Source organism: Kogia breviceps, chromosome 4, assembly GCF_026419965.1.
Source record: "Kogia breviceps isolate mKogBre1 chromosome 4, mKogBre1 haplotype 1, whole genome shotgun sequence".
Taxonomy (NCBI): Eukaryota; Metazoa; Chordata; class Mammalia; order Artiodactyla; family Physeteridae; genus Kogia; species Kogia breviceps.
Window position 1 is genome coordinate 32,306,660 of NC_081313.1, and position 13,011 is coordinate 32,319,670.

At 39.9% G+C, this 13,011-nt stretch overlaps 1 pseudogene; it reads left to right on the top strand.

Moving 5' to 3' along the window:
- Positions 1–9,054: 9,054 nt before the first annotated feature.
- Positions 9,055–10,761, top strand: LOC131756372 (probable inactive 1-aminocyclopropane-1-carboxylate synthase-like protein 2; annotated as a pseudogene).
- Positions 10,762–13,011: the final 2,250 nt, after the last annotated feature.

Genomic DNA, 13,011 nt, shown 5'->3' on the forward strand with positions numbered 1-13,011 from the left:
CTGACTTCACTCTGTATGACAGTCTCTAGATTCATCGATGTCTCTATAAATGACCCAATTTCGTTCTCTTTTATGGCTGAGTAATATTCCATTGTATATATGTATCATATCTTCTATATCCATTCATCTGTTGATGGGCATTTAGGTTGCTTCCATGACCTGGCTATTGTAAAGAGTGCTTCAATGAACATTGGGGTACATGTGTCTTTGTGAATCATGGTTTCCTCTGGGAATATGCCTAGTAGTGGGATTGCTGGATCATATGGTAATTCTATTTTTAGTGCTTTAAGGAACCTCCATACTGTTCTCCATAGTGGCTGTATCAATTTACATTCCCACCAACAGTGCAAGAGGGTTCCCTTTTCTCCACACCCTCTCCAGCATTTGTTTGTAGATTTTCTGATGATGCCCATTCTAACTGGTGTGAGGTGATACCTCATTGTACTTTTGATTTGCATTTCTCTAATAATTAGTGATGTTGAGCAGCTTTTCATATGCTTCTTGGTCATCAGTATGTCTTCTTTGGAGAAATGTCTATTTAGGTCTTCTGCCCATTTTTGGATGGGGTTGTTTGTTTTTTTAATATTGAGCTGCATGAGCTGTTTATATATTTTGGAAGTTAATCCTTTGATGATTCATTTGCAAATATTTTCTCCCATTCTGAGGGTTGTCTTTTCGTCTTGTTTATGGTTTCCTTTGTTGTGCAAAAGCTTTTAAGTTTCACTAGGTCTCATTTGCTTATTTTTGTTTTTATTTCCATTACTCTAGGAGGTGGATCAAAAAATATCTTACTGGGATCTATGTCAAATAGTGTTCTTCCTATGTTTTCCTCTAAGAGTTTTATAGTGCCCGGTCTTACATTTAGGTCTCTAATCCATTTGTGTATGGTGTTAGGAAGTTTTCTAATATCATTCTTTTACAGGTAACTGTCCAGTTTTCCCAGCACCGCTTATTGAAAAGAGTGTCTTTTCTCCATTGTATATCCTTGCCTCCTTTGTCATAGATTAGTTGACCATAGGTGCATGGGTTTATCTCTTGGCTTTCTATCCTGTTCCATTGATCTATATCTCTGTTTTTGAGCCAGTACCATGTTATCTTGATGACTGTAGCTTTGTAGTATAGACTGAAGTCAGGGAGTCTGATTCCTACAGCTCCATGTTTTTCACTCAAGACTGCTTTGGCTATTCAGGGTCTTTGGTGTGTCCATACAAATTGTGAAATTTTTTGTTCTAGTTCTGTGAAAACTGCCAGTGGTAGTTTGATAGGGATTGCATTGAATCTGTAGATTGCTTTGGGTAGTATAGTCATTTTCACAATATTGATTCTTCCAATCCAAGAACATGGTATATCTCTCCATCTGTTGATATCATTTTTAATTTCCTTCATCACTGTCTTATAGTTTTCTGCATACAGGTCTTTTGTCTCCTTAGGTAGGTTTATTCCTAGGTATTTTATTATTTTTGTTGCAATGATAAATGGGAGTGGTTCCTTAATTTCTCTTTCAGATTTTTCATCATTACTGTAAAGGAATGCAAGAGATTTCTGTGAATTAATTTAGTATCCTGCAACTTTACCAAATTCATTGATTAGCTCTACTAGTTCTCTGGTGACATCTTTAGGATTCTCTATGTATAGTATCATGTCATCTGCAAACAGTGACAGTTTTACTTCTTTTCCAAATTGTATTCCATTAATTTCTTTTTCTTCTCTGGCTGCCATGGCTAGGACTTCCAAAACTATTTTGAATAATAGTGGTGAGAGTGGATATCCTTGTCTTGTTCCTGATCTTAGAGAAAATGGTTTCAGTTTTTCACCATTGAGAATGATGTTTGCTGTGGGTTTGTCATATATGGACTTTATTATGTTGAAGTAGGTTCCCTCTATGCTCACTTCCTGGAGAGTTTTTATCATAAATGGGTGTTCAATTTTCTCAAAAGATTTTTCTGCATCTATTGAGATCATCATATGGTTTTTATTCTTCAATTTGTTAATATAGTGTATCACATTGTTTGATTTGTGTATACTGAAGAATCCTTGCATCCCTGGGCTAAATCCCACTTGATCATGGTATATGATCCTTTTAATGTGTTGTTGGATTCTGTTTGCTAGTATTTTGTTGAGGATTTTTGCATCTATATTCATGAGTGATATTGGCCTGTAATTTTCTTATTTTGTCATATTTTTGTCTGGTTTTGGTATCAGGGTGATGGTGGCATCATAGAATGAGTTTGGGAATTTTCCTTCCTCTGCAAATTTTTGAAAGAGTTTGAGAAGGATGGGTGTTAGCTCTTCTCTAAATGTTTGATAGAATTCACCTGTGAAGCCATCTGGTCCTGGACTTTTGTGTGTTGGAAGATTTTTAATCACAGTTTCAATTTCATTACTTGTGATTGGTCTATTCATATTTTCTATTTCTTCCTGGTTCAGCCTTAGAAGGTTATACCTTTCTAAGAATTTGTCCATTTCTTCCAGGTTGTCCATTTTATTGGCATAGAGTTGCTTGTGATAGTCTCTTACGATGCTTTGTATTTCTGTGGTGTCTGTTGTAACTTCTCCTTTATCATTTCTAATTTTATTGATTTGAGTCCTCTCCCTCTTTTTCTTGATGAGTCTGGCTAATGGTTTATCAATTTTGTTTATCTTCTCAAAGAACCAGCTTTTAGTTTTATTGATCTTTGCTATTGTTTTCTTTGTTTCTATTTCATTTATTTCTGATCTGATCTTTATGATTTCTTTCCTTCTGCTAACTTTGGGTTTTGTTTGCTCTTCTTTCTCTAGTTCCTTTAGGTGTAAGGTTAGATTGTTTATTTGAGATTTTTCTTGTTTCTTGACGTAGGCTTGTACAGCTATAAACTTCCCTCTTAGAACTGCTTTTGCTGCATCCCATACGTTTTGGATCATCGTGTTTTCATTGTCAGTTGTCTCTAGGTATTTTTTTATTTCCTCTTTGATTTCTTCAGTGATCTCTTGGTTATTTAGCAACATTGTTTAGCCTCCATGTATTCGTGTTTTTTACGTTTCTTTCCCTGTAATTGATTTCTAATATCATAGCATTGTGGTCTGAAAAGATGCTTGATATGATTTCAATTTTCTTAAATTTACTGAGGCGTGATTTGTGACCCAAGATGTGATCTATCCTGGAGAATGTTCTGTGCACAGTTGAGAAGAAAGTGTAATCTGCTGTTTTTGGATGGAATGTCCCATAAATATCAATCAAATCTCTCTGGTCTGTTGTGTCATTTAAAGCTTGTTTCCTTATTAATTTTCTGTTTGGATGATCTGTCCGTTGGTGTAATTGAGGTGTTAAAGACCCCCCGTATTATTGTGTTATGTCGATTTCCTCTTTTGGAGCTGTTAGAGGTTGCCTTATGTATTGAGGTGCTCCTATGTTGGGTGCATATATATGTATAATTGTTATATCATCTTCTTGGATTGAGCCCTTGATCATTATGTAGTGTCCTTCCTTGTCTCTTGTAACATTCTTTAACGTCTATTTTATCTGATATGAGTATTGCTACTCCAGCTTTCTTTTGATTTCCATTTGCATGGAATACCTTTTTCCATCCCCTCACTTTCAGTCTGTATGTGTCCCTAGGTCTGAAGTGGGTCCCTTGGAAACAGCATATATATGGGTCTTGTTTTTGTATCCATTCAGCGAGCCTGTGTCTTTTGGTTGGAGCATTTAGTCCATTCACGTTTAAGTTAATTATTATTAGATGTGTTCCTATTACCATTTTCTTAATTGTTTTGGGTTTGTTTTTGTAGGTCCTTTTCTCCTCTTGTGTTTCCCAGTTAGAGAAGTTCCTTTAGCATTTGTTGTAGAGCTGGTTTGGTGGTGCTGAATTCTCTTAGATTTTGCTTGTCTGTAAAGCTTTTGATTTTTCCTTTGAATCTGAATGAGATCCTTGCTGGGTAGAGTAATTTTGGTTGTAGGTTCTTCCCTTTCATCACTTTAAGTATATCATGACACTCTCTTCTTGCTTGTAGAGTTTCTGCTGAGAAATCAGCTGTTAACCTTATGAAAGTTCCCTTGTATATTATTTGTTGCTTTTCCCTCACTGCTTTCATAATTTTTCTTTGTCTTTAATTTTTGCCAATTTGATTACTATGTGTTTCAGCATGTTTCTCCTTGGGTTTATCCTATATGGGACTCTCTGTGCTTCCTGGACTTGGGTGGCTATTTCCTTTCCCATGTTAGGGAAGTTTTTGACTATAATCTCTCCTCGGGTCCTTTCTCTCTCTCTTCTCCTTCTGGGACCCCTATAACTCGAATGTTGCTGTGTTTAATATTGTCCCAGAGGTCTCTTAGGCTGTCTTCATTTCTTTTCATTCTTTTTTCTTTATTCTGTTCCACAGCAGTGAATTGCACCATTCTGTCTTCCAGGTTACTTACCCGTTCTTCTGTCTCAGTCATTGATTCCTTGTAGTGTAGTTTTCATTTCAGTTATTGTATTCTTCATCTCTGTTTGTTTGTTCTTTAATTCTTCTAGGTCTTTGTTAAACATTTCTTGCATCTTCTCGATCTTTGCCTCTGTTCTTTTTCTGAGGTCCTGGATCATCTTCACTTTCATTATTCTGAATTCTTTTTCTGGAAGATTGCCTCTCTCTGTTTCATTTAGTTGTTTTTCTGGGGTTTTATCTTGTTCCTTCATCTGGTACATTGTCCTCTGCCTTTTCTCTTGTCTATCTTTCTGTTAATGTGGTTTTTGTTCCACAGGCTGCAGGATGGTAGTTCTTCTTGCTTCTGCTGTCTGCCCTCTGGTGGATGAGGCTGTTTAAGAGGCTTGTGGGAGTTTTCTGATGGGAGGCACTGGTGGTGGGTAGAGCTGTTTGGTGCTCTCTGATGAGAAATTCTTGAGTCTTTGTCACATTTGCTATTCATGTTCTCTCTTCATCTTTTATTAGTATTGTCTTAGTCAGATCAGGCTGCCATAACAAAGTACCATAGTCTAAGTGGCTTTTAATAACAGAAATTTAATTCTCACAAGTTCTAGAGGCTGAGAAGTCTAAGATCAAGGGGTCAGCTGATTTGTTTCCTGGTGAGAACTCTCTTCCTGATTTACAGATGGCCACCTTCTTGGTATATCATCATATGGCCTTTCCTCCATGCATACTAATGTGAAGAGAGATATAGAGAGATAGAGAGAGAGACAGAGGCACTCTTTTCCTCTTTTTATAAGTCATTCCATCCCATTCTATTAAGAACTCACCCTTATAACCTCATTTTAACCATAATTACCTCCTAAAAGCCCTATCTCCAAATACAATCATAAAGGTGGGGGGGGGATGCATAGGACTTCGATATATAAATTTTGGGGGGGCAGGGGATGCAATTCAGTCTATAGCAAGTATAAACTTTAAAATCCTAAGTGATGGATTTCATATTTATCAATATTCAATTTGATATAGCTTTATTTTGCCCATCTTTCTGTCTGTAATACTTTGAGCTTTTATTCTGTGGAGTAGATACTTATATAGGTGTATTGACATCTCATATCCCTACAATTTTGGGAAACTCTTCACATGGAAAACTGGATGGACTCCACCTCTCCCCCAAATATATCAAAATGCTAATGAGAATAAAAGGCTCTTTCATTTCTCAAGATTTACCTCATTGAAAGGCAGCTTGGGCTGTAATAGTAATATTTTTCTGTATCAGAAGATGTGTCTATACAGCAGAAAACTGGTTCTGCTTTCATCTGTTCTAAGGAGTTGACACTGGGAATTTGGCGTTCACTTCTGGATGCTACACTTAAGAGGGACACTGGGATGTCCAGCAGGGATGGTGAATGTCTTCAGGAGCATGGTCTAAGAGGAAGAGTTGAAATTCTTAGTAGAAAAGAAAATGGGGGGGGGGGGAACATGTATCTGATTTTAAATGTTTAAAGGCTTATCATATGAAAGAGGGATTAGGGTCCTCCTGAGTGCCCTCATAAAACAGAGCTAGTATTAATGGATAGATGTGAGAAGAAGGCAAATTAGTTTATGAGGAAAAACCTTTAAACAGCCATAGCTGTGCAAAAAAGGGTGGCGACGGGGAGGTTCTCTGAATCATGACATAGGAAGCTTTTCTTTATTGACAGTATTGAAGCAGGGGAAGAGTATTTTATACCAGGGTCATTGTCCAAGACTGAATTTGTCCTAGAGTAGTGGAATTGTGTGTAAATAGCAGGGAATGGTTCTTAAATTGTGAAGCACCATTTGGTGCTCTGAGAAGGCTGATTTTCTGTTATTAAGTGCTGTGTCATGGAATGCATAGTGTCTGTATTAATTTCTTACGTATACCATAATAAAGTACTTAAAACTAGGTGGTATCAAACAACAGAAATTTGTTGTCTCAAAGTTCTACAGGCTAGAAATTTGAAATCCAGGTGTTGGCAGGGCCGGACTCCCTCTGAAACTTATAGGGGAGAATCTTTCCTTTGCTTTTCCTAGCTTCTGAGGATTACCATTCACTCTTGGCATTCTTTGGCTTGCAGCTTTGCCACTCCAATCTTTACCTCTGTTGTCACATGGCATTTCTCTTCTCATAAAGATACCAGTAATGTTTGATTAGGGCTCACTCTAATGAGTTCAACTTAACAACATCTACTAACACCCTATTTCTAAATAAGGTCACATTGACAGGTACCAGGGCTTATGACTTCAACATATCCTTTTGGAGGACACAATTTAACCCTTAACGGCATCCCCAGGAAGCAGATATACTGTGCTTTCATACTGGCTCTGTCCCTGCCATGCTCAATTACCTAAGCAAGTCTGTTTACCTCTTGGCACTTCAGCTATGCTTCTGTAAAATGAGAGCAGTAACTTTCTCTGGCCAGACATAGAGAAAGGACATGTGGATACAGTGGGGAAAAGGGAGGGTGGGACGAACTGGGAGAGTAGCGTTGACATATATACACTACCATGTGTAAAACAGATAGCTAGTGGGAAGCTGCTGCATAGCACAGGGAGCTCAGCTCAGCACTCTGTGATGACCTAGGGGGGTGGGATGGAGCTGTGGGAGGGAGGCTCAAGAGAGAGGGGATATATATGTATATATATATATACATATAGCTGATTTACTTTGTTGTACAGTAGAAACTAACACAACATTGTAAAGCAATTATACTCCAATTAAAAAATGAATAAATAATATAATAAAAAAATAGGGCTTCCCTGGTGGCACAGTCGTTGAGAATCCACCTGCCGATGCAGGGGACATGGGTTTGTGCCCCGGTCCGGGAAGATCCCACATGCCGCGGAGCGGCTGGGCCCGTGAGCCACATGGCCGCTGAGCCTGTGCATCTGGAGCCTGTGCTCTGCAACGGGAGAGGTCACAACAGTGAGAGGCCCGCGTACCACCAAAAAACACAAACAAACAAACAAACAAAAACTTTCTCCGGCCAACTGACAAGGTCTGATGTGACTACGTAAAGTGTTCACACATGGTCATGTGATCTCAGAAGCCCTCATATATCGATATGCTTATTGTAACCCTCTCAATATAGGTGCATCTCCAAATGATAACCTTTTTTCATTTGAGCATAATTAAAGCATGAAGTGCTTAATCTCTAACATGTATATAAAAATCTCATAGACACTAAATACAAAAAGCCAAAAGGCAGGGTCTGCAATAAGAACATGAAAAACAGCACAGCTTTATTTCATTTTGGAAGAGTCTGAGAGAATGAACTAACTTAATCAACACAATCTACCCAGTCCACATGAGGAAGAGGAAAACACAAGAGATCTGTTTTAGGATTTATTCTAAGATTTATGATTGAATTTTTCACCATGACAGTCACTTTGTTCCCACAACATCCTATTCAAAGACTTTCTGGTGTGACCTAAATCTGTCATTTTCTTCTAAAAGCCCCTGTTTTTCCATCCTGTCCTTGATTTCCAGCTGTTCTTTGTGGTCATTGTTGATTACTATGAGTGATAATTTGGGGAGTCATGCAACATGTTTGCAAGCAAAGGAAATGAATGATGTGGCATTTGAGGAAGGATTAAAAAAGACATTTCAGTCTGGAAACAGGCAAGCTGGAAGAATATGTTCTCAACAGCTTAAAGTAATGGATTTGGACTGAAAATGGCAAAAACAATCTTGAGAAAGAAGAACAAAGTTAAAGGACTCATACTTCCTGGTTTGAAAACTTATTACAAAGCTACAGTAATCAAGACAGTGCGGTAGTGGCATAAGGATAGACATATAGATCAATGGAATAGGATTGAGAGTCCAGAAGTAAACTCTTACATTCATGACATATTTATTTCCAACAAATGTGCTAATATAATTCAATGGAAGAAATAATTATCCTTTTAACAAATGGTACTGGGAAAATGGAATATCCACATGTAAAAGAGTGAAATTGGACATCCACCTCACACCATACACAAAAATGAACTCAAAATGGATCATAGATAAATGTAAGAACTACATCTAGAAAGCTCTTGGAAGAAAACATGGGAGTAAACCTTAGTGACCTTAATTTAGGCAATGGTTTCTTTGATATCATACCAAAAGCAAAGAAATAGCAGAAAAAAATAGCTAAATTGGACTTCATCCAAATTAAAACTTTTTGTGCTGTAAATGATACAATCAAGAAAATAAAAAGATAACCCACAAAATGGGAGAAGATATTTGCAAATCGTATGTCTGATAAGAGATTTGTATCCAGAATATATAAAGAACCCTGACAAACCAATACTATAAGGACAAATAGCTCAATTAAAAAGTAGGAAAAGACTATTGAATATACCTTTATCCTAAGAAAATATACAAATGGCCAATGTGCACATGAAAAAAATGCTCAACATCATTAGTCAGTAGGGAAATGCCAGGCAAAACTACAATGAAATACCTATAACTTCAAACTAACTAGGATGATTATAATTAAAAAGGTGGATAAGCAAGCTTAGTGACAGGAGAGTGTTGGAGAGATCTCTGAGCCCTGACGCTTCAGGATGATTTCATCAGGCATAAGGATCTTAGACCACGGAAAGATGAGTGGAAACAGAGGCAAAAGTTTTAGCCAGCCTGCGGAGGCCAGAGCAAATACCCAGAGTATGAATCACTGATCAGACACTCTCCATGTGCCTTGTGGCCTGATGGGGAGCCAGGGCCTCAGAAACCAGAACATTCTTAGCCAGTTGATGGAGATGATGGTGCATTTGCTGTAGATCACTGAAGAACATATCATGCAGCTGATGACCAAGCACATGCAGCAGGACCTGGTGCTGGAACAGCAGAGGCACAATCAGGCCAGCCAGGAGCAGGAAGTCCTCCTGGACCACTTAATATGCCAACTGGTCTACCTCCTGTAGTCTGGGGCCATGGGTGGCCTGGGACTCCAACTGTCTTGCCCTTCCCAGGACTCTAGGGGTGAAGTCAGAGGTGAGCAGTGGTCCCATCATCCAGGCAGCCTGACCAGCTAGTTCATCAATGGAGTGATTTTGAAGCTGCATTTGCCAGCCATGACCTATTCAACTATGGGATTGACATCTCTGCCTTGTACCATCCCAGCTTCTAGGGCTACAAGAACTGCCATGGAGACAAATATCATGAGGACAAGAACACTTTGGGTTTGATTAATCTTGGTACCAGTGAGAATAAGCTGTGCATTGATCTGATTACTGAAATCTTAAATCAGAGTGACATGAACTGTATTGAGGAGATCCTGCTGCAATATCCTGATTAGAGTAGGCAACCATCCCTGTGGGAAGAAGTGGGCTCATTCCTGAACTACTACTGCAAGACACCTGCCCACCTGGATCCAGAAAACTTGGTTGTTCTAAATGGCTGCCACTCTGTCTTCTCCGTGCTGGCCATGGTTCTGTGCAATTTCAGGTGAGGCCTTTCTGACCCCTCACCACCTTCTATGGTGGCTTCCTCTTCAGCTCCCACTGGTACATGAAAGTTGAGCTGATGCTTGCCCACCTGGACAGTGATATCACTGATATGAACAGCCATCCTTTCCAGCTCATATGTAGAAGGTGGAGCAAGCCCAACTTGAGGCTATGCTTAAGGGCAGTAAGGTCAGAGACCTTGTGTTAATTAACCCTCAGGATCCTCTGGGTGACCTCTACTCCTGGGACTCACTGAAGGAATACCTGGAATTTGCCAAGAGGTGCAACCTACGTGTCATTATAGATGAGATTTACATGCTATCTGTGTTGGATGAATACATTATATTTCACAGTGTTCTGGGTATGGAAAGTTTGCCTGGTTTCAACAGGGCCCATGTGATCTGAAGCACCACTAAGGATTTCATCATTTCTGGCTTCTGCTTTGGCACTCTGTATACCCACAACAAGGAGGTGGGCTCGGCAGTGAGCTCCTCTGGCTGCCTCTGCAGCGTTTCTGGCATCGCCCAGCACAAACTGTGTTGGCTACTCCAGGACACAGAACAGACTGACAAAGTGTATCCACCAGTTAACCCTCACAGGTACATCATTAACAAGTTGAAGGCATTGAAGATCCCCTTTCTCAATTGTGGCTCTGGCCCCTATATCTGGGTCAACTAGGAAAACTTCCTGGACCCGTGTGCATTTGAGGGAGAGCTGCTCCTCCACTGCTGCTTCCTGAACGATAAGCTGGGTATTGTCCCATGGTGAGACCTACAAGTATAAGAAGCTGGAAATTTTCCACCTAATCATGGTGGATAAGCTCATCTGGCTAAGACACACTTCCCACATCAGTTCTATCAGGTGCTAGAGGAGCAGAAGCAGGATTTGATAGTAAAGCAGCTGGAGGAGGATGCATGGAGGGAGTGAGCGCTCTGCCCTCCAGCCAGTCACTCTGGCCAGTCACAGCGCTCAGCGAGCCCAGCTATTAGCCTCTGGTCCAGAAGGCTGGGCCACTGACCCGCTGCTGTGACTGAGGAAACAATGGGCTCCTCCAGGAATGGGCTCATGTGATGCAGGCATCAACCTCCTTCAGCTAAGCATGTGTAATTTTTGGAAGCTTTGCATCTTTTTAGTCCCTGCTAGCCTTTGTGTGTGCAAAACATTTTTATGGGGTTGGGGTCAGAGAGCCTACAGGAATAAAGGGAACTCCCTGGGGCCCTATGTAGATGGGTGTATTTTTGTTCTTTTTCTTTTTTTCTAAAAACTTCCCATGTATCCTTTTTTTTTTTCGGTAAGCGGGCCTCTCACTGCTGTGGCCTCTCTCCCGTTGCGGAGCACAGGCTCCAGACGCGCAGGCTCAGCCACTCCGCGACGTGTGGGATCTCCCGGGACCGGGGCACGAACCCGCGTCCCCTGCATCGGCAGGCAGACTCCCAACCACTGCGCCACCAGGGAAGCCCGATGGGTGTATTTTTGTATGTGATGTCCTCTCAATTCTATATTCTCTTAAATTCCGGGCCTGTTCTATTTCTTGTTGATATTTTTCATAATCACCTTTGGGAGCTAGGTGATTTTTTTTTGTCCTTCAAAAATTCTAAAGCAGGTTGAATGTGAAGAATAATGTCAGAGGCAGGCCAGAAAGGAAGGGAAAAAATGATCCCTAACTGAAGGAGGCCATTCCAGGCGTTGGAGGCATTGTCCCATAGGATCCTGACAAGATCACACCATCCTTACCCATGAATGACTGAATGGCGGTGTGGGGATAGAATTCCAGAAGTTCCTGCTTCCAAATATCAGTTCTTTCCATTCTTGTCTTTTCAAAAGACTTTAAAAATGAATCTCTGTGAAAAGCCTGGGGTCTTCCATTTCTATCTCTAGTGTTTTCAACTGTTCTAATCACACCACTTGTGAGTTTCTCTGCAAAGCTTTTGCATATCTGAGCTTCAGGCTGAGCACTGATGCTGTGAGATGTGTGGGGCAGGGGCCACCATCATTTTATAGATGATGAAAGGGCTTTAAGCACCAACTGGTGGCTTTGGTCAGTCACTTCGGTTTGTGGCCATCTTCCCCCTCTTGAGTCTAGGTTTGGTGGTTCTTGTTCTTCAATGACAATTTTCTTTTAAAAACATCAACAAATAGCAGCATACCAACAAATCCCAATTCTTGAAGGTTGTTTTTTTATTTTTTAATACCAGAGAGTGTTTATTAGAAATCGACTACAGCTAATAAAAACATAAAGGGAATTCATTGGAAAGATGAAGGAACTATTGTGACCAGAGATGCTCTTGGGATCTCTGTCAACAGCAGCTAATAGACAGTCTCATCAGGGAACCGTCTCTGGGATGGAAGCATGGTGCCTTCCATGTAAGGGATAGGCTGTTTCTGTCTTCTGTTCCACAGATTCAAGTAAGAGAGTGGAGAAAAAGAACATTTTCACATCTACAAGCATCTCCCTCCATTATTTAGGTCTCTCAGCAACATTTTTCTAGATTTCAGTGTAAAAATCTTACATACATTTTGTGAAATTTATCACTATATTACGCTTTTCATGTTATTTTAAAAGTATTGTTTATTAATTCATTTTCTAATTATATGTTGCTAGTATATTGAAATAACTGATGTTAGTATATTGTATCTTGTATCTATCAAGAACGTTGAAGGCTCTAAGGTTTTACCCTACTTGCAAACTAACGGGTTTCACGAATGCCGACAGAAGGCATGAGAAGCCTAGGTCAGAGACAAATGACAACTTATTACTGACAGTAATAGCAGTAATCAGAGTATGACTTTTGCTTTGGTTCCCCAATCCCTGCTTTCTATAGGGCAAAATGTGGAGGACCAAGTGATGCCTGCATAGGCAGTGGGGTGTGTTGCAGGAGAAGAGATCCACACGTAGGGAACCTGATTCTTTTATAATCAGCAGTAAGCCTGCCTGAACTTTAGCTCTGAGAGAGGCATTATTTTTACTATGCTGAATAATTATACTCATAATTTTAGTTCAACAATCCTTGTTTTACAGGTAAGGATACTGAGCCCAGGGAGGAAACCCAAGCTTTTACATCCATTTCTTTTCTTCTTTTTATCCCCATGGTGCTTATTCTTGGTCAGTCTATTATCTCTTGTCTAGTTTATTGTTACAGATTCCCATATACTATGCCAATCTTCCTAAAGTTCTTC